Genomic DNA, 27,406 nt, shown 5'->3' with positions numbered 1-27,406 from the left:
TAAATCCACTATTACCATGTGTCAAGACCTTCCGCAGGAAGGCTGCTGCAAAAAAATGACTGAAAACTGCAAATAGCAGCTATAAAACAATGTACTTACAAAATACCCTACTTTCAATTTTCTGCTGAAAGGAATACAACAAAATCCAATTTAAAAAAAGATAAAGAATGTTCACTTACATAGAAATATTTTTACAAACTCTAATCTACTGAAGTGCTGGAACATATCCGGCCATGAAGCCTTCATTTAAATGCATCTTTCTGAAGCACAGCCTTGCTAAGGAGCCAAACAACTGCTCCAGACTCATTTAGCACAAATTACTATTTAGAGAAAAATACACCATTCACAATTGAAAGCTTCAAGCACACTCTTGGACGCCAGAAGTTTTCATAATAAGCTGAAACAAGCCCAACTGACTATGTTTACAATAGATCAACTTGTTAACGGACATGAATTCATTCCAGGATGTTATTTTAAAATAAATCTTCCAGAGCAGGAATGCACAATGAATTGAGAAGCATTGCCAAACCAGACTACTATGTTGAGCAATGTGAGTTATATCTGCTATGTTTTATGATTGTTTTATGAATGTTTAAAATTGTAATCTGCACTGGACATACTTTTGGTGTTATGAAATATAAAACTAAGTAAAATAAATAAATTCAAATACTTTTCTACTTTTCACAACTGTATGTGATGTTGGCCCATGTTACAAAGAATGATGCTCCATGGTAAGAAAGTTGCCATAGATGATAAGATGTTAGCTTTCACTTCAGTCTACACGTTCAGAGGGATAGCTGTTTTAGTCTGGGGTAGCAAACAATGACACAAGGCGGATGGCACCTTTTAGACTAACCAATTTATTGAGGCATGAGCTTTCAAGGGCAAAGTCCACTTCATCAGACCCTGCCCTGAAATCATTTGTTGATCTCTTTCATTACCACTTTCCACCTATTACTACCTTTGGTTTTCTTTTAAACAGCTTCCCCCCCTCCGCCCCCTTCCAGTTTTTTCGCACCTTTCTATTGCCTTTCACCAGCACTCTCAAACCCCTCTCTGCTGCCCCCAAGCTCCTCCATCCAACTCTTTCACAAAAAATGCCCTCCCCACCCCATTTGGTTCTCATGAAACCCCTGGTCCTGGCTATTTCAAAACTCCCTTCTATTCTCATTACCTTAGTCCTAGTCTCCTCCAGTCCCTCCCTGCTGGATCAGAGAGGATGGTCATGACTGAAGCATACACAGTAGAACTGCTCTACTCCAGTCAGCAGGAGGTGGGTTGGGCTGGAGCAGTGATCTTTGTCAATTCCAGCCTCACCCCCCCCCCCCCTCCTCTCCTCCAGTGCAGGTTGCCACTGGGGCAGGAGGGGAGGGACTGGAGCAGAGGCTCTTTTCTTTGTAGTGTGAGCTCCCTGCTCCAGTTCCTCCCCTCAACTTGGCAGTATATGGGTGTTGGGAGTGGAGCAGTAGGACAGGAGGAGAAGGGAGGGCTGGAGCAGGAAGAACAGCTCTTCCCTGTGGGCTCCCTGTTCTGACCTTTACTTTCCTGTCTATAGTGCTGCTAGTTGTCACAGGGACAGGCGAGAGAGGCTAAAGCAAGATGCAGAGCAACTATCTTCTGCTGCAGAGATCTGGGGCACTGTCCAATAGAGTCAGGGCAAAGGCCCCCTATGCATGTGCTTAATGATACCTCTGAAAGACACTAGTCTCATCAGGTCACATACAGCCTCCAGAATTTACCACAAACAAAATCCCATCTGTACTGTCATTGTGCAGCTAATGCATCACTTTCCCATTACTCTTCTCAGACTTGATCAAAGTAAAGCTGAGGGCTAAATGGCAGGTCAACTGCAAGAAAGGCCTGGTATCAGGTGTTCACACAAGGTCATGACTAGGATGCGGTCACTAACAGAAGTGTCACAAGCACACCAATCTGACTGATGCTAGAATGTTTAGGGGAAATGCGTTCTTCAATCTAACTAGGTCATTATTTTCAGAAATTACCTTATTTGCTATCAGGAAGTTTGCTTTAGAAGCAGCACTCATTTCCTTGTTTTGAATATTTGTTACATAAAACCCTTCAGTATTAATCAGGAAGGTTGCAATACGTGACTTTAAAAATAATATTTTGGGGGAGCAAGATGGCCGCGTGAAGTGGGATGGTGAAGTTGCTGTGCCTATCCTCCGGTTTCTTTTTCGATTCTCCTCTAATTATGGCTACTAAACACAAGGGGAAGATTAGGGTTTACCCTCTCGAAACTCCTTACCTTGCTAGCCAGCAACTGATTATCTCCATGTCACAAACTCCTGAATTTGCAGGTGGTGAAGTCCCCATTGTGAGTTCCAGTGGAGAAGAAACAGTTTCTTCTGGGAAGGGAGGTTTCCCTCTGCCTCCACAATCAAGCTTCCCCACCAGCACAGAGATGCAATCCCTCCCAGCTGATCACTGCAGCGCATGAAGATGATGCAGTTCTGTTGCTTGCACGGAAGTGGGCTGGAGTGGAATCAGCATCTGGCGTGCCATCTTCTCGGATGCTGGATGTGATTTCCCCTATGGTGCGTATGTTGCAGTAGCCTCTTCAACCATTAATGGTTCCAGAAGCAGGAAGAATTATGGCTAATCTTGCTTCTGGATTTTTGGTTCAGCCACCCTGGGATGAATCTTCACAACCTTTCAAGAAGCCGATGGAAATAACTTTTGATTTGTTATGGGAGCTGATGGCTCAGTTTGGCCAAGTTTTGAATGTTTCCACAAATAAACTGTATTCTTTAGTTTTTAAATTGGATCCCATGGTTTTTCAAGATGATTCAAAATTAACTGAGCATAAAAATAAGATTGCTTCCTTTAAACACGATTTGGAAAAAAATGATCACAGTCCTGACTAATTTAATAAAAGTATGGGGAGTTCTATCTAGGTGGGTTGAAAATTTAGAAAACGCTTCAAGATTATTAATGGAGAAATTACTTGCCTGATAATTTCGTTTTCCTTAGTGTAGACAGATGGACTCAGGACCAGTGGGTATAGTGCTCTTCCGCTAGCAGATGGGAGACTAAGTCAGATTTCAAAGCTGACATCACTCTAGATATACCCCTGCAGTAACCTCAACCCTTCAGTATACATTCCAGAGTTATTTGCCTCTCTCAAGAGGAGCAAGCAGGAACGTGCTACCAGTGCACAGCAGGAAGCAATCTGCAGTGTCATTGCTGTTGCGAAGGCCTGCTTGAGGATGGATTCCAATCGTCTATCCTGAGTATCCTTCAATGCAGTCCCCCTCCCTCAAAGGGAATAGTTATTCTCTTTGAGATGGCACAGACCATAATGTCCATGTTTGGGGAAACGCTTGGTCACTGGCTCTAGAGGGTATAGGGCTTCCAAGGCCCAACCCCCTTTGAAGCTGGCCTCCAGGGTATCCCACTCCAGGTCAATCAGTTCCTAAATGGCTTCCATCATTGGAAAGTAGCATAAGGCCTTTCAAAGGGACACCAAGATGGAGTTCTTCTTTGGTTCCGCCATAGGGTCCGTGCCTGGAATACCCAGCGCTTCAGATCAAATTTAAACTAATAACTGGAAGGGGGACAATAAGTAAATCTGCAGCTCTAACACTAAATTTTAAAAAGGGAAACTTTGATAAAATGAGAAAAATAGTTAGAAAAAAACTGAAAGGTGCAGCTGCAAAGGTTAAAAGTGTTCAACAGGCATGGACATTGTTTAAAACTACAATCCTAGAGGCGCAGTCCATATGTATTCAGCGCATTAAGAAAGGTGGAAGGCAAAACGATTAACGTCATGGTTAAAAGGTGAGGTGAAAGAGGCTATTTTAGCCAAAAAAACATCCTTCAAAAATTGGAAGAAGGATCCATCTGAAGAAAATAGGATAAAACATAAGCATTGTCAAGCTAAGTGTAAAACATTGATAAGACAGGCGAAGAGAGAATTTGAAATGAAATTGGCCATAGAGGCAAAAACTCATAATAAAAACTTTTTAAAATATATCCAAAGCAAGAAACCTGTGAGGGAGTCGGTTGGACCATTAGATGACAGAGGGTTTAAAGGGGCTCTTAGGGAAGATAGGGCCATTGCAGAAAGACTAAATGAATTCTTTGCCTCCATGTTTACTAATGAGGATGTTGGGGAGATACCAGTTCCGGAGATGGTTTTCAGGTGTGATGAGTCAGACGAACTGAACGAAATCACTGTGAACCTGGAAGATGTAGTAGGCCAGATTGACAAACTAAAGAGTAGCAAATCACCTGGACCGGATGGTATGCATCCTAGGGTTCTGAAGGAACTAAAAAATGAAAGTTCTGATCTATTAGTTAAAATTTGTAACCTATCATTAAAATCATCCATTGTACCTGAAGACTGGAGGGTGGCCAATGTAACCCCAATATTTAAAAAAGGCTCCAGGAGCGATCTGGGTAACTATAGACCAGTGAGCCTGACTTCAGTGCCGGGAAAAATAGTGGAAACTATTCTCAAGAACAAAATTGTAAAGCATATAGAAAGACATGATTTAATGGAACATAGTCAACATGGATTTACCCAAGGGAAGTCTTGCCTAACAAATCTGCTTCATTTTTTTGAAGGGGTTAATAAATATGTGGATAAAGGTGAACCGGTAGATGTAGTGTATTTGGATTTTCAGAAGGCATTTGACAAAGTCCCTCATGAGAGGCTTCTACAAAAACTAAAAAGTCATGGGATAGGAGGCAATGTCCTTTCGTGGATTACAAGCTGGTTAAAAGACAGGAAACAGAGAATAGGATTAAATGGTCAATTTTCTCAGTGGAAAAGGGTAAACAATGGAGTGCCTCAGGGATCTGTACTTGGACCAGTGCTTTTCAATATATATATATAAATGATCTGGAAAGGAATAAGACGAGTGAGGTTATCAAATTTGCAGATGATACAAAATTATTTAGAGTAGTTAAATCACAAGCAGACTGTGATACATTGCAGGAGGACCTTGCAAGACTTGAAGATTGGGCATCCAAATGGCAGATGAAATTTAATGTGGACAAGTGCAAGGTGTTGCATATAGGGAAAAATAACCCTTGCTGTAGTTACACGATGTTAAGTTCCATATTAGGAGCTACCACCCAGGAAAACGATCTAGGCATCATAGTGGATAATACTTTAAAATAGTCAGCTCAGTGTGCTGCAGCAGTCAAAAAAGCAAATAGAATGTTAGGAATTATTAGGAAGGGAATGGTTAATAGAACGGAAAATGTCATAATGCCTCTATATCGCTCCATGGTGAGACCACACCTTGAATACTGTGTACAATTCTGGTCGCCGCATCTCAAAAAAGATATAGTTGCGATGGAGAAGGTACAGAGAAGGGCAACCAAAATGATAAAGGGGATGGAACAGCTTCCCTATGAGGAAAGGCTGAAGAGGTTAGGGCTGTTCAGCTTGGAGAAGAGACGGCTGAGGGGGGATATGATAGAGGTCTTTAAGATCATGAGAGGTCTTGAACGAGTAGATGTGAATCTGTTATTTACACTTTCAAATAATAGAAGGACTAGGGGGCATTCCATGAAGTTAGCAAGTAGCACTTTTAAGACTAATCGGAGAAAATTATTTCACTCAATGCACAATAAAGCTCTGGAATTTGTTGCCAGAGGATGTGGTTAGTGTAGCTGGGTTCAAAAAAGGCTTGGATAAGTTCTTGGAGGAGAAGTCAATTAACTGCTATTAATCAAGTTTACTTAGGGAATATCCACTGCTATTAATTGCATCAGTAGCATGGGATCTTCTTAGTGTTTGGATAATTGCCAGGTTCTTGTGGCCTGGTTTGGTCTCTGTTGGAAACAGGATGCTGGACTTGATGGACCCTTGGTCTGACCCAGCATGGCAATTTCTTAATACTGTGGATCCCTAAAGGCTACAGGGTGAAAATAAAGAAGAGCGCATGGGGGTAACTGGGGGTAATTTGCTGGTGTGGCAGTTGTTAATCTTAACAAATAAGCCTTGATACTGTTAATGAAACTCCATCATTGCTCTCTGCTTCAACAGCAGTGGGAATAGGGGAATTGAATTCATCTAACAACCAACGATGGCCACGACTTTTATGGTGGGGGGAACAAATTAACTTAGGGGTAACTTTCTGATGCGGCACTTACTATCCTTAATTACTAAGCCTGATACTTTTGATGCAACTCCAACATTGCTCTCTGCAAACTGGGGTCAGAAAGCCCTCCAGAAAGAGACTGTCGACCATTGACAGCCAAAGGTCTGGAGAAGAGTGTCCCGGTATGGCTGGGGAGCCAAGAAAAAGACAGACACAAACCCTCATACAGAGCAAAGAGAAGAGACAAATACAAAACTTGCAGGAACAGTTTTTCTTTTTGGATTAACAGTTGTGTTAATCCAAAAAGAAATGTTTAATGTATAAATGTATAAATGTTTAATAAAAATAAAAACATTTTTATACTACATACCTTCTAGTGAAGTAGAAAAAAAATTAAAAAAGGTACATCGCATGTCAAAATGTTCCATTTGACAAATTCAGCAGTCTGAGCTCTTTTTCCTTGATTTTTTGGTTTTGTTTCCTCCTGCTACTTTATAGTTCCAGCACAATCGGAACTGGGGCAAGCAGTCTTAATTTGCAACTGCCCAGGGATTTTACCCCCTATTGTTATATTCTTCTCCTGCACTTAAGATTGGCCATTGTCAAAACAGTCCTGGGGGGGGGGGGGGCATCACAATAGTCCTTGGCCAGGGGGGGGGTCACCATGATCACACCCCTTCAGAGTGTGCAATCATGCTCATGAATTCTGGTTCCTATGTATTGCTGTTAATGGATGGCCAAGGCTTCCCTCTCATTGGGAGTTTTGAACATTGCCAACATAGCCTCTGCTGCAGTCCTTTCTGCAGATGGTATTGCATAGGGAACCCAGGCCAGATGGGGGGGGGGGGAACACTTTTACTGAGGTTTATCCACTTTTTGGCTGGCAGTTTTACAATGCAACCCTGCTCAATTGGCCCTGAAAGATGAGGACCAGTAATACATTTTTACTACATTGTCAGACACACCAATTAAAAAGAATCAAATTATCAGTTGAGAACCACATTACCTGTTACATGAAGATATATAAACCTGCTAGGTAGGTATGACATTTTTACATAAACTGCAAAAGCAGATGAAAATTATAGTAAAAACATGAAGGACAACCACCCAAAATCTTAACTAGAGCTTCGCGGGAACAAGCCTGGTGCATGTTTAAACCAAGCCATTTCCAGCTTATGCTGAAAGTTTAAGCCGCTAGAAAAGGAAAGTCAAAATATACTTCCCAATAACAGCAAAACATATTCTGACCCGTTTGTTGATCCTAACCTACTCCTGAGCTTTATCAAAACTGGGAAGCAGCTATCAAGTACACTCATGTCCATCCTCCTCCTCTGGTCTATGGTCAATGCAGCAGTGATTATTACACAAGAATTTGTCTCTCTCTCTCTCTCTTGCCCTCAAACCACAAGCTTGCACCTGTTTCCCTGGAGGAGCCCTGAACCATTTTCCAAATGTCTTGCCATGCTTGTGTCACTCCACTATGAAATGCACAAATAAAACGAACCCATGGCTAAGTAGGAGTGCTCACTTCTATAAAAGAAGGCTCTGAAAAACTGCACACTTAAGAGCAGGATCACAAGATCTGGACAGGTCTGTCCCAACTGAAAAAAAATGAAGTAGTTTTAATTAACTGCAATTCTGAAAAGCAGGCAAGACAAAGAAAGCAAATATTTTTCAACATTTGCAGTTGAAGAGCATCTGGGGACCACACTGGAAGAATTTGTAGAGTTCCTTCTGTTTAAGTTACAATAACTTCCCTATAAAATTACTGCCACAGGTAAATAGTGCCAATGCTAACTTTTACAAAAATATAATTTGGAATTATCCGGGCTAGAAAAATATTTAGAAAGTCTTAGGTGAAAGGGTAATTTGTTTTTCCTCAGAATTTTCTCTTTTTTTTTTTTTTTTAAATTTTGATCATTAGGTTTGATTCCCAGCTTAAATCTTCTACTCCCCCAAATCAGCCTGGGCTGGGGATGCTGCAGAAATAGCATTCACAGCCCCTATGGGAAGGAGGTCAATCATCGCATACTCGCAAACAGCTGGTGGCCAGATTTAGGGAACAAGAAAAAGGTCGTATAATCCTCACATTCTAGTTAAATATATAAATAGTGGCATGACCTATGGTGATCGGAGGTACCACCCAAGCAAATTCTCCACCTAACGATATGAAACTACTGACTTAAGAAGTTTCTATAAGTAAGTAGTGTTTTCATTATTACCCCTGAAGCAGGAGTTTGCTAAAACAGTGACCTACTGACAGACGTTCTTATTCATGTATAACTACCATCCAGAGGACAGTCGTATGAAATTACTTGAAAGATAACCAAACAAATCTGTATATAACAGGAACTACTTCATCTGTGGTGAGAATAATATTTTTAACTGCAAATGAACTTTAATAAAATGTATATATAACAATGTTTATGCTATGAGGTAAATGAGACAAATCAGATTTGCAGCTCATATTTCAGCATAAGTCAATAAGACCCACTGAATGTAATATTCCTTGAATATTCTAATAATATTTTATTAACTTTTAAAGGAGGGGGGGGACTTGTTTAAAAAACTGCTCTAAGAATTAATAATTAAATATCCTCTTTTCTATATTTAGTTTGACAAGATTCAAGGGCCAGGATTACAGAGCTCTAAAGAAAGTCTTGGTGCATGGCTCCTGGCTAAAAACTTTCACTACAATGGCTGAACTAAAGCAAGGTGGGAGGGCACATAAAATAGGGGAAATAAAACCCCAGGTAAATGCAAATGAAGACTCAAGGTCCAAATTCTGACCCTGGCTCTGACTAAGCTGGAAGCCCAAAAGAGTAAAGGGAAAAGCAAACTTGCCTACCATAGTGTTTTCCATAGGTAGCAGGATAAATTAGTCACGATTGTGGTGACATCATCCGGCGACACTAAATTGAATTCTCTCCCCAAGCAAGTAGAGCTTTTAGAGCGTTTACGGTAAGAAAAATTTTCCGTTATAAGAATGTAAGACTTGCCATACTGGGTCAGACCAAAGGGCCATTAAGCCCAGTATCCTGTTTCCAATAGTAGCCAATCCAGGTCAGACGTATGTGGCAGGATCCCAAGGGGTAGATAGATTCCATGCTGCTTATCCCAGGGATAAGCAGTGGATTTCTGCAACTCTACCTTAATGGTTAATGGACCTTTCCACCAAGAACTTGACCAAATCTTTTTTAAACGCAGCTACACTAACAGCTTTCACTACATCCTCTGGCAATGAATTCCAGAGCTTAACTATGTGTTAAATAAAAAAATATTTTCTCTTATTAGTTTTAAATGTACCACCTAGTAACTTCATTGTATGTTCTTATACTCTTTGAAAGAGTATAAGAACATAAAAGACTTACCATGAATTAGCCATGATCTGTGGGGAGTCCCAAGCAGAAGGTTGACGTGGAGCGTTTACTGGTAAGTAACCCTGACTCCACCGTGGAAAGAAGACTCTTTGTAGTACATGGTACAGTAGTGCCTGTCCCACCGCGCTGTCTGACGTAGCCAGGTTATCTATACAATAATGTGATGTGAATGTATGCAGATGACCAGGTAGCAGCTTTACAAATATCTTCAATGGGTACTTCCCTGTGATATGCAAAGAGGAAGCTGTCGCTCTAACCTGGTGCGTTCTGATTGGATTGGTGAGATAAGAGTCCAGCTGCATCATAGTAATGTTGAATGCAGCTTGTAATCTAGTTGGTTACAGCGATGCAAAGCCTGTTAGGATAGGAAATGTTGCTTACCTGTCACAGGACAGCAGGTTGTTAGTCCTCACATATGGGTGACATCACAGAATGGAGCCCAATCACGGAACACTTCTGTCAGTTTCCAGAACTTTGACTGGCCCCTACTGGGCATGCCCAGCATGGCACTAACCCTGCAGCCAGCAGGGGTCCCCCTTCAGTCTTGTTAAAAAGCTACAAGTAGTGCCGAAAATAAAATAAGAAAACGTTACGAACCCAACACCGCGGGGCGGCGGGCGGGATTCATGAGGACTAACATTCTGCTGTCCTGTGAGAACACCTGTTACAGGTAAGCAACATTTGCTTTCTCACAGGACAAGCAGGATGGTAGTCCTCACATATGGGTAAGTACTGAGCTGAGGATGTCCGAGTATGCACCAAATGTACCCAAGACATGCAACAGGCACAACAGTTGGGGTTGAATTTGGCCGAGGGCAGGCGGAAGGGTGTTGGTACGTCAAGTTGTGAATAGGTTACGCAGGACAGATTGGCCGAAGATGGAATCTAGTCTTCCGGCTTTGTCCAAGCAATAGTGGGCTGTAAACGTATGGAGAGAACTCCAGGTGGCAGCCCTGCAAATGTCAGGAAGCGGCACTGATCGTAGGTGTGCTACTGAAGTCACCATGGCCCTCACAGAGTGTGCTTTAACACGGTCTTGAAGTGGAATGCCCGCTTGCTGATTGCAAAAGGATATGCAGTCCGCCAACCAGGAGGAGAGAGTGTTTACCCACAGGCTGCCTCAATTTGATAGGATGGGAAGAGAAACAATTGAGTGCTTTTCCTGTGGGCAACTATACGGTCTAGGTAGAACGCTAGAGCCCGTTTATAGTCAAGGGTATGCAGAGCCTGCTCTCCTGGATTGGAATGGGCCTGGGAAAAAAGGTAGGTAGTATAATGGATTGATTGAGATGAAACTTCAAAACTACCTTAGGTAAGAATTTAGGATGAGTGCAGAGTACTTCCCGGTCCTGGAGAAGTTTAGTGTAAGGTGGATAGGTAACTAGAGCCTGTAATTCACTAACTCGGCGAGCGGAAGTGATTGCCAAAAGGAAAATCACTTTCCATGTGAGATATCGCAGGTCACAGGATTGAAGAGGCTCGAATGGTGGTTTCATGAGCCGACCCAAAACTAGGTTGAGGTCCCAAGAAGGGGCCGGAGGATGCAGAGGAGGCTTGAGGTGAAGCAAGCCTTTCAAAAAACATGTTACAAGGGGTTGAACTGATATGGGAACATCCCCGACACCTTTATGGAAGGCGGCTACTGCACTGACATGCATCCTGATGGAGGAAGTTTTGAGACATGACTCTGCCAGAGAGGGTCCAGAAACTTCGTGACTGGACAGGTAAATGGGTCAAGGGATTGAGAAGAGCACCATGATGTGAACCTAGTCCATTTGTAAGAATACGATTTCCTCGTGGAAGGCTTCTGTGAAGCAATCAGGACACGGGAAACTGGTTCAGAACGGTTAAGTGGCTGAAGGATTAACCTTTCAACATCCATGCTGTCAGGGACAAGGCTTGAAGATTGGGGTGGTATAGGCACCCGTCGTTTTGAGTGATTAGAAGCGGGTCCTTTCCCAAGGGAATGTGCCTGCGAATGGAGAGATCCTGAAGTATTGGAAACCACACGGCGCGGCCAGTGGGGTGCTATCAGGATCATGGTTCCCTTGTCTTGACGTAACTTACGAGAGTCTTCGATTGAAGTGGAAGTGGGGGGGGGGGGGGGGGGGGAATGCATATAGGAGACCGGTTGCCCATGATAGAGAGAACGCGTCTCTTGGCTGATAGTGTTGGTTGCGAGTTAGAGAGCAGAAGTTGACTATTTTGCGATTTTGAGGTGAAGCAAAGAGGTCTAATTTGAGGATAACCCCATTGTTGGAAGATCGAGTTCGCTACTGAGGGGTTGAGAGACCACTCGTGCGGTTGAAAGGTGCGACTCAGCTTGTCTGCCAACACATTGTCCACTCCTGGCAAGTAGGTGGCCCTGAGGTACATCGAGTGGGAGAGGGCCTCCGCCCATAACTGCACAGCTTCCCGACACAGAAGGTAGGAGCCTGTCCCTCCCTGTTTGTTGATGTACCACATGGCCACCTGGTTGTCCATCTGGATCAGGATGACTTGACTGGAAAGGTGATCCTGAAATACCCTAAGAGCATATCTGATTGCTCGCAGCTCCAGGAAATTTATTTGGTGTTTGGCTTCCTCTGGAGACCAAGATCCTTGTGTCTGCAGATCGGCCACGTGGGCTCCCCAGCCGAGGTTGGAAACATCGGTGGTGAGAGTTATTTGAGGGTCTGAAGCCTGGAAGGGCAAGCTTTGAAGGAGACTGACCTGATTTCTCCACCAGAAGAGAGACTGATTGAGTGAGTCTGTTACGTGGACAATGGTTGACAGGGGCTGAATGGATTGAATCCATTGTGACCTTAGAGTCCACTGCATGACTCTCATGGCCAAGCGGGCCATTGGGGTGACCTGAACTGAGGACGCCATGTGTCCCAGGAGGATGAGAAAGTGGTGTGCAGTCGTGGAGTGCTGAGACTGCAGCTGGTGTGCAAGAGACACGAGAGAGTGAGAGCTCACTGTCGAGGCAGAAAAGCCTTTGCCTACAAGGTGTCCAAGTCTGCCCCAATGAACGATAAGGTCTGAGATGGGACTAAGTAGGATTTGTTGTAGTTGATGAGAAATCCGAGTGAAATTAGAGTGTGTAAAGTAAGATGTAGGGACGACAGAGCAGCTTGCCGAGTAGGAGCCCTGATTAACTAATAGTCTAGATAGGGGTAGACGTGAACACCTTGAGTCCTGAGGAAGGCTGCAACTACGACGAGGCATTTTGTGAAGACTCGTGGTGCAGATGCGAGGCCGAACGGAAGCACTCAGTACTGATAGTGCTTGGGGCCTACTAGAAATCTCAGGTATTGCAATGAGATGGTATTATTGTGATATGAGTATATGCATCCTGGAGGTCTAGAGAGCAGAGACAGTCTCCTCTTTGTAGAAGAGGAAGAAGAGAGCCCAAGGTTACCATTTTGAACTTCTCTCGCTGAAGGTACTTGGTTGAGGGCATGTAGATCCAGAATTGGATGAACGCCTCCTGATTTTTTTGGGGATTAGAAAGTACCGGGAATAGAACCCTAGGCCTTGCTGGGAATAGGGCACTGGTTCTATAGCCTTGGACTGGAGGAGGAGGGAGACCTCCTGTTCCAGAAGGATGGAGTGATCGGATGTTCTCCACATCAGTAGAGGTGGGGAATTCTGTGGAATGGAGAGAAAGTTCAGACGATAACCTTGAGCAATTATCGCTAGGACCCACTGGTCTGAGGTGATTGAGTGCCAGCTGTTGTTGAAATGGCACAATCGACCTCCCACTGGAATGTGGGGCAATAGAAGCTGGCTGCTGCTCTCTATGCAGGAGTCAAAAACCGGAAGCAGGGCCTGGCTGAGGAGTTGTCTGCGGTTTTTGTTTTCGTGTCCGACGAGACTGAGCTTTTTGAAACGGTCTCGTAGAACGGGTTCTAGTTGGTGGCAGGTAAGACTTCTTCAGGCGGAAGAATGAATTCTTAGAGTCCTTTCAGAAGGGCTGTTTTGAAGAGTACTCAGAAGGCATCAGAGAGCGCTGTCTTAGGGTCTCATGATGGTCCTTGAGTTCCGCCACTGTCTGTAGAATCTGCTCACCAAACAGATTATCTCCTACACAGGGTAGGTTGGATAATCTGTCTTGTACTTCAGGGCGAAGGTCGGAAGACTTGAGCCAGGCCCATCGTCTTCCCGAGATAGCAGCTGCAGATACCCTGGTAGCAGTGTCAAAGATACCATAAGATGATCTTATCTCATGCTTGCCTGCCTCAAAACCCTTGTTTACTAGGGTTTGGAGTTGCTCTTGAAATTGCTGCGGCAGGGAGTCTGTTAAATCTTATATCTGCTTAAATAAGACCCTATTATATTGGGTCATATAGAGCTGATAAGAGGCAATTCTGGAGATGAGCATTGATCCCTGGAAGACACGGCGACCAATGGCATCTAGAAGTTTCTGTTCCTTGCCTGGGGAAAGGAAGTGTGAGGTTTTGATCTCCTTGCTCTTTTCTGGGCAGATTCGACAACCACAGATTGGTGATCCAATTAAGGTTTGTGAAAGCCTGGAGCTGATTGAATGAGATAGGTGGTGTCGGCTTTCCTGTGGACTGGAGCCACAGAGCCAGGATGTTCCCAGTTCTTTTTGAGGAGATCCAGAAGAACCTGGTGAATAGGGATGGAGATTATTTCCTTGGGAGCATCTAGGAATTGTAACAGCTCCATCATTTGATGCCTGTCATCTTGTTCAGTCAGTAATTGGAAGGGAACCAATTCAGACATCTCCATCACAAAATTTATAAAGGAAAGGTCCTCTGGAGGAGAACGCTTTCTGCTTTCAGTAGGTGAAGGTGTCGTAGGAATCAGCACCTGCTCCTCTAGGAACTAGAGGGTCGGCAGTGGGATTCCCGAAGGTCTTGGTCGAGGCTCCGAAGGACTCTAAGGAATAATGGGAGGCACAGATGAAGGCATCGAAAGCACCGGTGCAGCCATCGAGGGATGGCTCGGTGGTGCCGATGGACGCGTCACACCAATGGGTGGATCGGTGGAACTGGACGTTTTGGCATCAACAGCTGAGGCATCGGCAGAACTCCCGATGGAGGGATGCGGAATGGTGTTTCTCCTCCCGATGACAAAGCAAGTGGGGACGGCACCGGAGCCATCAGTGGAAAAGCGGTCATAAGCGCTTCCATCCTCGAAAGCAGCGGTGCCAACGCTGCTGGAATTGGGTCAGTGGTCTGTTCCGCAATCTGTACACCGGTGTCTGTGCCGAAGGAACCTGGAGTCGATGCATCGCCTTCTCGATGGCCTCCTGAACCATCTGGTCCAGTTCTTCTCGGAGACCTGGAGCAAGCAGCCCCGGCTCCGGAACAGAAGGCAGAGGCATAGTCGGAGGGACCACCGTTAAAGGCGGCATCGCGGCTCCCGATACCCTGTCGGGTGAGGGTTGCCTCGGTGACCCGGTTACCGAAAAGGTAGGTGCCTTTTCTGGACGGGGCTTCTTTGACAGCAGCTTGGAAAGATGGCGAGGTTGATGATTGCACTACATAGATGGTCCGAGATTTTCGATGCCGGTGGCGATGTTTATCTCTACGATCCCCTCATCCCGAGGGGGAGTAGAGGGTGTCAAAGGCTGAAAAGTCGTTGATGCCGAACGGTCACCGGCCAGAGGTCGATGCTGGCGCAAAGTTGACTGCCTGTTCTGACGGCGTCGATGCAATAGACGGTGTCAGGGTTTGAGCATGGAAGAGAAGTTCCATCTTCTCCATTCTAGCCTTGCGACCTTTTGGTGTCATAAGGGCACATTTGGTGCAGGTTACGACATTGTGCTCACATCCGAAACACATTACACAGACTTTGTGAGGGTCTGTGATGGACATGGTGCGATTACAGTCCGGGCACCGGCAGAACCCTGACGCCATGGCCATGAAAAACTTGAGCCACGGTACGGTCGATGGCCAGTAGGTCGTGAGGTCCAAACTCGACAGTAATAGATGGAAAACGGGTAAAAAAACTTACCGGAGTACCGCGGCTTGAAAAAGTTGAAGGAGGGACCCCTGTGGAGTAAATTAAATTTTAGTAATTCCGTGAGGAAAATTCCTGTCAGGAATCTCTGCAGAGCTCCTTAACCACGTGGCTACTGCTGCACAGAAAAAAGAAGACTGAAGGGGGACCCCTGCTGGCTGCAGGGTTAGTGCCATGCTGGGCATGCCCAGTAGGGGTCAGTCAAAGTTCTGGAAACTTTGACAGAAGTTTTCCGTGATTGGGCTCCATCCTGTGATGTCACCCATATGTGAGGACTAACATCCTGCTTGTCCTGTGAGAATGTATGATATGAACAGCTGTGACATTTTCCTAGTTGACTGTGTGCATTTATAAGCCAGAGCTCTTTCGCAGTACTTTCTCACCCTCATGAGGTGGTGATCATGGAAAGAAAGCAGGTAATAGAATCGACTGATTTAAATGGAACATGGACACCAATTTTGGAAAGAATTTGGTGTGTGTTCAGAGTACCACCTTATCATAGAAGAATTACATGTATGTATTTTAGTGTACTAGAGCTTGAAGTTCACTCGCATGGCCAGTAGAAATGTCTGCTACCAGGAAAACGATTCTCCATGTTAGGTATTTGAGAGATGCAGAATCTAGAGGCTCAAACAGAGACTGCATCAGATGCATGAGAACCACGTTGAGGTCCCAGGGAACTGGAAGCTTACAAACTGCTGGATGTAATTGTAAAAGACCTTTCATAATACTGGAATGAAGCGGATGCCGGGAGATGGGTGCCCTGTTTTCTCAAAGAATGATAAGCAATTGCGCTGAGGTGCACACAGACTAATGCTGTTAAAAGGACAGACTGATAAAAAATGGAGGTATAACAATAGTTGTTTTGGCGTGCACATAAATGGATCCACATTGCGAGAAGTATACCAGTAATACTGTTCCCATTTGAAGGAGTAGCTATGTCTTATGGCATGCTTTCTTGCCAATTTGAGAATGCTCTTAATCTTTTTGGCAGGGCCCAAGGCGCTAAGCTTGCACATTCAACATCAATGCCATGAGATAAGAGTTTGAAAGGCTGGGTGGAATAGGCTGTCCTCTTCTTGATATAGAAGCCATGGGTTGTCTCCGAAACATAAGGGCAATCTCATGGACAGATGTACAAGAGATGCATTCCACAACTGCCTGGGCCATGCCGGTATGATTAGAATAGCATGACCCGGTCCTGTATTAGCTTCTATACTGTTCTCACTCTAAGTGGTATAGGAAGAAAGACATACACGAGCCTTTGCAGTAGAAATGAAACCTGTGTTTTGCGTTGTGCACTGGGTAGTATGGAGTAGAATCAATTTAATTTCTGTTCTCTCTGATGCAAATAGGTCAATCTAAGGTTGACCTCAAAGTTGGAAAAGTCAGTTGGCTATGGATTGTAACGACTACACGTGAGGATGGAAAATTCTGCTGAGGCGATCTCCTAGGATATTTGGTATGCCAAGCAAATAAGTGGCCTGCAGTGTAGCATTTTTTTCTATTGCCCACTGCCATATGAGAAGAGTTGCCCGGCAAAGAATCCAAGATCCAGATCCCCCTTCCCCCATCTATTCACATAAAACATGGCCACCTGATTAAGAACATAAGAACATGCCATATTGGGTCAGACCAAGGGTCCATCAAGCCCAGCATCCTGTTTCCAACAGTGGCCAATCCAGGCCATAAGAACCTGGCAAGTACCCAAAAACTAAGTCTATTCCATGTTACCGTTGCTAGTATAGCGGTGGTTATCTAAGTCAACTTAATTAATAGCAGGTAATGGACTTCTCCTCCAAGAACTTATCCAATCCTTTTTTAAACCCAGCTACACTAACTGCACTATCCACATCTTCTGGCAACAAATTCCAGAGTTTAATTGTGCGTTGAGTGAAAAAGAACTTTCTCCGATTAGTTTTAAAATGTGCCACATGCTAACTTCATGGAGTGCCCCCTAGTCTATTATCTGAAAGAGTAAATAACAGATTCACATCTACCCATTCTAGACCTCTCATGATTTTAAACACCTCTATCATATCCCCCCTCAGCCGTCTCTTCTCCAAGCTGAAAAGTCCTAACCTCTTTAGTCTTTCCTCATAGGGGAGCTGTTCCATTCCCTTTATCATTTTGGTTGCCCTTCTCTGTACCTTCTCCAGTGCAATTATATCTTTTTGAGATGTGGCGACCAGAATTGTACACAGTATTCAAGGTGCGGTCTCACCATGGAGCGATACAGAGGCATTATGACATTTTCTGTTTTATTCACCATTCCCTTTCTAATAATTCCCAACATTCTGTTTGCTTTTTTGACTGTCACAGCACACTGTACCGACGATTTCAATGTGTTATCCACTATGACGCCTAGATCTCTTTCTTGGGTAGTAGCACCTAATATGGAACCTAACATTGTGTAACAATAGCATGGGTTATTTTTCCCTATATGCATCACCTTGCACTTGTCCACATTAAATTTCATCTGCCATTTTGATGCCCAATTTTCCAGCCTCACAAGGTCTTCCTGCAATTTATCACAATCTGCTTGTGATTTAACTACTCTGAACAATTTTGTATCATCTGCAAATTTGATTACCTCACTCGTCATATTTCTTTCCAGATCATTTATAAATATATTGTACACAGTATTCAAGGTGCGGTCTCACCATGGAGCGATACAGAGGCATTATATGACACTGTCCACCTGAATCATGATGTGATACTCTTGTAAGAATAAGCGAATGCCTGTACAGCATTTTCATTTATCAGAGTTCCAAGATTGATCTGAAGAGAGCGTTCCTGACTGATCCATATACCTTGTGACCTATATGGACTAGTGTGAGCTCCCCACCCTAGAGTTGAGGCATCTGTGAGCAGTACAACTTGGTATGGGATGGGTTAGAGTGATATCCACGTAAGAAATATTGCACAGTTTTACCACCACCAGACCTCAGATATCTCTGGACAGATATACAGAGAGGTTGTAGAAGTCGGTTCTACTGTGAATGTAGTTGAAGCAGACATTTGTAAGCATGCAAGAGGAACTATGAACTGCTGCTGCTAGGTACTTCGTAAAACAGAAACATACATGCACAGAAATGACAGTAGAAAAGGACCAATAGTCCATCCAGTCTGCCCAGCAAGCTTTCCATGGTAGTATCTGCCATGCAGAACAGGTTACCCTGTATATGGAGGTAACCTGTTCGGCATGGCAGACACTATCACCCCAAGATCCCTCTCTCTTGGTCTGTGCACACTTTCACCTCTCTATCACATGCAGCTCTTTTGGATTACTGCATCCCAGATGCATGACTGCACTTTTTGGTACTGAATTCCAGCTGCCAAATCTTTGACCACTCTTCCAGCTTTCTTATATCACTTTTCATTCTCTACTTCTTCAGATGTGTCCACTCTGATGCAGATCTTAGTATTATCCACAAATAGACATACTTTAACTTTGATCCCTTCCGCAATGTCGCTTACAAAGACACTGAACAGAATCCGTCCCAATACCGATCCCTGTGGCACTCCGCTTAGCACGGCTCTCTCTTTAGAGTAGGTTCCATTTACCATTACATACTGTCTCCTATCGGTCAACAGTTTGTAATTCATGCCACCACCTTGGCACCAACTCCCATGTTTCTCATTTAGAAGACTGTGTGCTGTTATGTTCTGGAACGATAGTAATGAATTGGCAATTTTGATTAATGTGACTACTCTGTCCAAAGAAAGGAAGACGCATACCTATAGAAAGTTTATGATTGCTCCAATAAATTGCCCGACCCGGCAGATAAAAATTAAGCACATCTAGTGTAAAGTATCCACTCTGAAGCATACAACACTAAAAGGAAGGATGATTGGGGACATGTGCATAGGCATCCTTAAGGTCCAGGGAGGACATCTAGTCTCCTCACTGAATGAAGGGAGAACAGTGTTCAAGGAGGCCATTTTGAATTTCTCCTGATAAAGGTCTATATGGGTCTCTTACTGCTAAGTCTTTTGGGGGAGGATTAGAATATTGGGAGAAGAATCCCTGGACATGTTGCACCAGAGGCACTTCCTGTATTGCCTTTTGCACTAATAGTTTCTGTATCTCCAGACGTAACTAGGGAAGGTGTATGGGGTTGGATGGTGGAGCCACTGCATATTATCTGAAAGAGAGGAGATACCCATGCTGAACAATTTTTAGAACCCAGTTGACTGGTGGTATTTGGTGCCAGATTGGTACAAAAGACTGAATCTGCCACTACTGGATTTTATGTTGCAGATACTGAGCTGATTGAAAACTGTTTCTTGTGGTTGTTGCATCTTTTGCTGATAGTGTTCTCTTGGGCAATCTCTTGTTGGTACGGTCTGGGACTGTTGGTGCTATGTAGGAAGAGGTGGCAAGTGGTACTATTGGTATGAGCATTATGATCTTTCTGAATAGTAAAGTTATTTATACGCAAGACATCTGCTTGAGGAATGTGTTTTTGGAGCTGTTGACAGTGATTGAACAGTTATGTTCTGCTCTCTGATTTGGGACACTATTTTGCATAGCTTTGACAAAGGATATTACCCAGGCAGGGTAAGTCAGCTAACCTTATGCTATTGCTCTTAACCTTACCATGCAGCGAGAACCAATGGATACAGCTAAAGTGTGAGCTGTGGTATCAAAAGATACATAAACAGAATGTAGGAGATGATGAATAGCCTCTTTCAAATCAGAGTTGAGCCGGGGGTGATTTGTTCCCCAGATTTAGCAAATGAAGGGATTCAAATTTTGGACATGTGTAAATATATTGGACTATGTAAAATTGCTGTTAGTATTGTGCTCTGGAAATCTTTCTGAAAGTCCTGAATGCGGTGGTCTTTTCTAAATGAAATGTTGGAGTGAAAGTGGGTCTTTTCAGCCTTCTTGAGGGCATATTCAGCTACTTTGGAGTTGTGTGGAAGCTGAACCACGCCATAGTCCGGTGATTATGTGAAATTTCAAATCCAACTTTCAGGCGGCTGTAATTCATGAGTATGGTGTCTCCCCTATTTTCATTAAGAGCACGTCCAAGATTGCATGTGTTAGTAATGTAGACTGTTCAGCTGGGACCTTCACCCTGGGATCTGTATCCTTACATACCACTACGTTAAAGGTGACACCCATTTTCTCCACAAACTTAGAATACGTTAGATCTTCTGGTGGAGAGGTATGGGGTCCAGTGGCCCGAAAGGTGGGTCAGAAGGAATACCGGTGAAGCTGCCAGCGGACTCCACTAGAGAAGGTAAACTGAACCATGATGAATGAAGCGACGGCTGAGGGCTCTGTAACCCAGAGGGAGCCGCAATGGGTGGAGATTGGTCAAAAGAGGAGAGACAAATGTTCCGAGGAAGAGGATATAGGCAGTGATAGAACACCTGGCATAACTATGTAGTAAGTATGGCAGGATAGGATAAGCTGGCAGGAACAGGAGCTGCACTGGTTCTTGAAGGAAGAGAACAAGTTACACACATTTATCTGTTCCATAGCCTGCTGTGACCTATGCGCTGGCATTAGTGGAGGTGCTTCTTCGTCAGATACTAGAACAGATTCTCGTTCTACTGCAAGCTGTGAATTCAATACGAAGGGTGAGACTGAACAAACTGGCTCCTGAGACTGTAAGCGAAGGCCCCAGGATGACAGGTAGAGTGCACTAGTAAGACTGGAAACGAAATTGACTCCACTTTGAGTGCCTTGTAGCAGTGGAGTAATGAGATAATGAAGAGAGATGAGGTACCTTATTCAAACTAATAGAGAATTCAGACTCTTTTTGCATTGCATGTATCAAGGTGTTTGCAAATTGAATTGATGTCTCTTGCATAAGAGGTGGTGAATACTTCAAAACGTGCAGTTGCTTGCCTATAACAGGTGTTCTCTTAGGACAGCAGGATGTTAGTCCTCACATGTGGGTGACATCAGATGAAGCCCAGCACAGGAAACTTTGACTGGCAGACTGAGCATGCCCAGCCTGCTATCCACGCGAGATCCCCCTTCAGTCTCGTAGCATAGCAAAATACAAGTGAAAAATAAAACAAAAACGAAGGTGAACCCAACCCCATGGGGAGGCGGGTGGGATTCCTGAGGACTAACATCCTGCTGTCCTAGAAGAACACCTGTTACAGGTAATCAACTGCGCTTTCTCCTAGGACAAGCAGGATGGTAGTCCTCACATGTGGTTGATTACAGAGCTCCAGACTGTGCTCTGTGATCAGAGGGACCCACAGTAGCCGAACAAGGAGTCAACAGGCACAACACAACAGCGGCGCTGTGGGGAAAACAGGGACAGTCTGGCCCCACAGACAGCACGGTGAGAACAGTTGGGTTCAAGACTGGAATAGATTGCGGAGGACAGACTGGCCAAAAGCACTCTCCTGGAGACTATCCCTGTCAAAGCAGTTGTGAGCCGCGAATGTGTGGAGTGAACTCCAGGTCGCAGCTCTGCAGAATTCGGTGACAGGGACTGCACGCAGATGGGTCACCAACGCTGCCATAGCCCGCACAGAGTAAGCCTTCACCCTGCCGGCCAGCTGGAGACCTGCCTGTTCACAGCAGAAGGCAATACAATCCGCTAGCCAGTTGGATAGGGTCTTCTTCCCCACTGCTGATCCCAGCCTGTTGGTGTCAAAGGACACAAAGAGCTGGGTGGACTCTCTGTGCTTCGCTATATGGTCAAAATAGAAAGTGAGTGCCCGCTTGCAGTCCAGGGTGTGAAGAGCATGTTTCCCCAGGTGAGAATGAGGCCGTGGGAAGAATGTGGGAAGGATAATTGACTAATTGATGTGGAAGCAGTCACCAACTTCGGCAGAAATTTTGGATGCGTGCGCAGCACGGAAGAATTTCGTGTAGGGACCAAATGTAACCAGGGCCTGGATCTTGCTGACCCTGCCAGCAGAAGTGATCGCCACCAGGAATATAACTTTCCAGGTGAGGAACTTCAGGTTACAGGATTTGAGAGGCTCGAACGGATGCCACATGAGCCTCACCAGGACAACGTTGAGATCCCATGGAGTTGCCAGCAGGCGAAGCGGGGGCTTCAGTTGAACTAGACCCCCACATAAAACGTCCGACCAGTGGCTGGACTGAGATGGGCACCCCTGCGATGCCCTGATGGTTGGCGCTGAGGTGTACTTGGACCGAGCTGGCTGGAGGCCACAGATAATCCAGCAAGCGGGGGATCGGGCAGGAGAAAGGGTCCAGTCCGTGACCGCTGCACCACGTGGAGAAACGCTTCCACTTCGAGCTGTAAGATCTCAGAATGGAAGGTTTCCGGGATTCGATTAAGACCCTGGAAACACCATCCAAAAGCTGTAAGGACTGGATGATCATGCGCTCAACATCCACGCCGTGAGGGCCAGGGCTCGGAGGTTCGGTTGGCGCAGGGTGCCTGGTTCTGCAATAGGATGTCGGAAGCCATACCCAGCGGAACCGGTGCGCTCATGGACAGGTCCTGGAGCAGGGGGAACCATACCTGCCTTGGCCAGGAGGGTGCTACCAGGATCATGGCCCCCCATCTTCTTGCAGCTTCATCAGAGTTCTCGAAAGAAGCAGAATAGGGGAGGTACACGTACATGAGACCTTTGTCACCAGTGAAGGGAGAACGCATCGCAGGCCGTATGGTCCTTCCCCTGAATCAGGGAGAAGAACATGCACACCTTATAATTGAGGGGAGAGGCGAACAGGTCCATATCCGGCGTGCCCCAGCGAAGGAATAAGTCGCCTACCACTGCCAGGTTCAGGGACCACTTGTGAGGCAGGAAGGACAGCCTCAAGTGGTCCGCCAACGTGTTCAGGTGACCCAGCAGGTATGTGGCCCACCGATACATCCCCTTGGAGAGGGTCTAATCCCAGACCTGTATTGCTTCCTGGCACAGGGAAAAGGAGCTCGTGCCGCCTGCTTGTTGATATACCACATCGCCACCTGGTTGTCTGTTCTGATGAGGATGACCTTGGAGGACAACCTGTCCTGGAAGGTCCAAAAGATGTACCGGATAGCCTGCACCGATGAACTCCAGCCATGGAGATGGATGGAGATGTGACTTGGGGAAGTTGATAATGAATCCCAATATCTGTAAGGTTTGAACAGTCAAGGCTAGAGCATTCACGGCTCCAGAGTGTGATTCGCTCCGGATGAGCCAATCGTCCAGGTACAGGAAGATGTGGACCGAGCGATGCCTGAAGTAGGCAGCCACCACAACCAAGGATTTTGTGAAGACACGTGAGGCAGAAGCCAGCCCAAAGAGCAGCAGTCTCCACCAGAATGTGGTGGTACTTCCTGTGGTTGGAGACAATTGCAATATGGGCGTAAGCCTCCTTTAAGTTGAGGGAGCAGAGCCAGTCTTCTCTTTGGAGGAGCAGGATCAGCGTGCCAAGAGAGATCATCTTGAATTTTTCTCTTACGAGAAAACTGTTTAATGCCCCGAGGTCAAGAATGGGGCGCAAGCCACCATTCTTCTTTGGAATGAGGAAATACCTCGAGTAGAAACTGTGGCCCCACTGCTTGTGGGGAACTGGTTCTACCGCGTCCGCTGCTAGAAGGGCAGAAAGTTCCGATTGAAGGATGACCTGATGGGCGGCCGTACCCCATGATGGTCATGGGGGAGCAGTGACTGGGCGCCTGCTGAAATTCAGGTGGTAGCCCTGGCGGACAATGGAGAGGACACAACGCTCTGAAGTGATCATCTCCCAGTGGTGGGCGAAGTAAAGAAGCCTTCCGTCAACTGGAAGATCGGCCGCCATGGGAATCTGGGTTTGGCTCGTGCCCCCTCGCTGCCAGTCAAAAGCCGGCAAACGGGGCCTGCTGGGGCCCTCTGAACTCGCTGCTGCCGGCCACTGCCTCAAGGGCTGGAGCGAGGCGGGCGAGTACGGGCAGCCGGAGGAAATTCCTTGCAGCAGAAGGGCCTTCTGAGGAACTGGCGGAGAGTTGCTGAAGAGTATCATGCTGATCTTTCAGCTGCACCATGACCTCTTTCACCTTATTCCCAAACAGGTTCTCTCCTGTACAGGGGAGGTCTGCAAGCCTATCCTGAACCTCCGGTCGGACGCCCGGAGCCAAACTAGCCATCTGGCACCGACTCCACCGGAGGCTAGGCGGGCAGTGGTTTCGAAGACATCATAGGTAGACATGACCTTATGTCTACTGGCCTCGAGTCCCAGCGAGGCAATGGCTTCAAGGGACTCCTGCTGTTGCTGGGGAAAGCCCTCCGAAAACTCCTGGTCTTGCTTCCATAGGTTGCAGTTGAATTGGGTCGTGTACAGCTGGTAGGCAGCAATATGGGCCACCAGCATAGCCCCTTGGAACATTTTTCTCCCTATGCCATTGAGGGGCAAAAGTGTGTTTATGGGAGCATCTGGCTTTAAGCACGGACTCCACCACCGCAGACTGGTGGGGTAGGTGCCGCCGTTCAAAGCCCAAGGCATGTTGAACCAGATAAGTCACATCAGCTTTCCCGTTCACCGAAGCAACAGACACCAGGTCTTCCCACATACGGAGGAGGAGCTCTTTAAAAATGTCGTGGACCAGCACCACCACGACCTCTTTTGGAGCATCGATGAACTGGAGGACGTCCAGCATCTTATGATGGGTATCCTCCTCAGACAGGAGCTGGAAGGGAATGGCCTCTGCCATGGCCCTCACAAAGCTGGCGAAAGACAGGTCCTCGGGCAGAAAGTGACACTGCTCCTCTGAAGGGGAAGTCTCCGAGAGGGGGTCATCTGAGAACTCGAAGGACGTGTCCAAGGAATCATCGCCCCATGGGTCATAAGGACCCTCGCTAGGGTCCAGATGCCATGGGCAGGGACCGGGAGGAACGGAAGGCTTGGGCCCCAAGGTCATAGAAGGCTGTGGTGGCACCAGCAGCATCAGTGGATCCCCAGGCATCGAGGGGGCATCGGCCGCGGTACACCATGAGGAACCGGCGGCGGCCCAGGGAACCGCGGGCGTGGGTGCCCAGTCCCCGCATCCTCATCCTTCTCGGAGGACCCAGGAATTGGGATTGCTCTGGTGGAGGGCGTCGCTGGCCGAGGCAGCATCAGAGGCCTCTTGGGCACCGGTTGCACAGTAGGACGCCAAGAAGGATGTCCAGAAGCTCCAGTTGAAGTGCGAACAAAGAAGGCAGAGGCTCGGGCCCTGGTATGCGGGTCGGTGGCACTGGCAGCTCGACACTCTGAAGCTGTCTGAGCACCGCCGACTGCACCCTGCGATCCAATTGCTCCTGAAAGATCTGGGTAGTAAGGACTGATGGAGAGGAACAAGGCGTCGCTGGCACATCCTTGGAGGGATCACGAGGGAAGTACGGTGCCCAGCACTGTTGCTGGTGGGGGAATGCCTCAGGCTACCGGGAGCACCGGAGGATGGAGCCTCCAGTGGCCGGTGCCACTTCAATGGCAGTTTGGCAGCTGTCGATGCCGCTCCGGAACCATGTCAGGATGACCACCGGTGTCTATGCTTCCTGGGTTTCCGGTGCTCAGCCCAATCTTTCCCCGGCGCAGAGGACAAAGACGACCCCGAGGTTAGGGGGAGGGGACAGACCACCAAGGATCGATCTGCCTCTCCTCAATCCTTAGGGGTACTGGAGAGAGGGATCACCAGGCGAAGCGATGGAGACTGTTCCTGGCGGTCCTTAGGCGTGGAGGCCACTGTTGCCGAAGTGGAGGGTTTTGAAGATCCAAAAGGCTTCTCCATTTTATCTAGGCATGCACGACACCCTTTGGGGGTCATTTGATCACACAAACGACACCCTCGATCAATGGCTTTGAGGACACGGATTTTGCCTGATACTATCAACACTTTCTTTTTGGATGGCACTGGTGTAGAATCCAGCAACAGTCTGACAGAGTCAGAGAAGCAAGGGCATCTAGGGCTAGACACACCTGTGGCTGTCCAGTCAAGGTCACTTCAGTGATATGAGCTTCCAATTAACAACTTTTTAGACAAAGTAGAAGAATGACAACTCCCTGAAACCGATCTGCTTTTGCTTTCGGGCCTGAGGTTTGCAATTTTTGCCACTCTGAATTATTGAGAGCAAGGGGGGTAATCCTGTTGCACACTGCACAGTTGAGCTAGTCATGGTCCAGACCAACACATATGTAAGCATTGCTCATGTCCATCTGTAATGGACATGATTTGCCCAAAAGCATAGGACCTGAAGCCACTGATGACTTTTTGGAAGCCATGCTCTAAAAGATTCATTGAGGTCTGAAGAGATTTTGGAGAAAGTTTTTCTGAGAAAGTCAGAAAAGCTGTCTGTGCAAAGCGCAGACAAAAAAAAACAGACTGGGGGGATTCTGAGGTAACACCTCCGTGGGAACTACTGCACATGCTCAGTAGTTCCCACGGAGTTCCCAGTAGCTTAGAAAGAGTTCCGTTCAGTGCTACCAGATGACATCACCACAGATCATGGCTAATTCATCCCTGCTTATTGACTGAAAAATCTGCTAGAACAAAAAAAAAAAAATTGGGATGTTGTGAGTTCTTTTCCTTTACTTATTTTTCCTTTTCCCTTTCATTTGCTCTCCTCTTCCCCTACTTGGAGACACTTTCCTTCTATCCACCCCTTCCCCTTCCTCCTGAACTCCTCTTTGCCTCATCTCTTCCTCTCCTGGAACTCTGAGATCCATAAGCCTCTCTCTGTACGTAGCCTAACAGCTGTGGTAGTCCTTGTGCCTGGAAACAGTGGGCAGCCCTGGGCCACAGTTACACTTTCTATATATAGCCAGCAGCAGCAATGGGCGTCAAGTTTTAGACACACAGATAATCAGCACCCAAGCATTATAGATAGTGTCTATGGGTAAAATGAGATGGAGATTCTCTATAGTTTAAAAAAAATAATAATTGCTGGTTACTAAATGAAAGACTAGAAGATGCCAATTGGCCATACCTGCAACCTTCAAACAGCACAACTGGTTTCATCTTCTTACTATGGTCATATTTAATTAATCCACCTGGTCCTGCTACTGTCCACAATACAAAATGT

At 46.1% G+C, this 27,406-nt stretch overlaps 1 protein-coding gene across 1 annotated transcript in view; it reads right to left on the bottom strand.

The window, feature by feature from the left end:
* FOXK2 (forkhead box K2) overlaps positions 1–27,406 on the bottom strand; it is a 281,644-nt gene that overhangs the window by 125,233 nt on the left and 129,005 nt on the right. The window lies entirely within an intron of this gene.

This window comes from Rhinatrema bivittatum, chromosome 4 (assembly GCF_901001135.1).
Source record: "Rhinatrema bivittatum chromosome 4, aRhiBiv1.1, whole genome shotgun sequence".
In the NCBI taxonomy this organism is placed as follows: domain Eukaryota; kingdom Metazoa; phylum Chordata; class Amphibia; order Gymnophiona; family Rhinatrematidae; genus Rhinatrema; species Rhinatrema bivittatum.
This window is presented reverse-complemented; position numbering and strand designations above follow the sequence as displayed.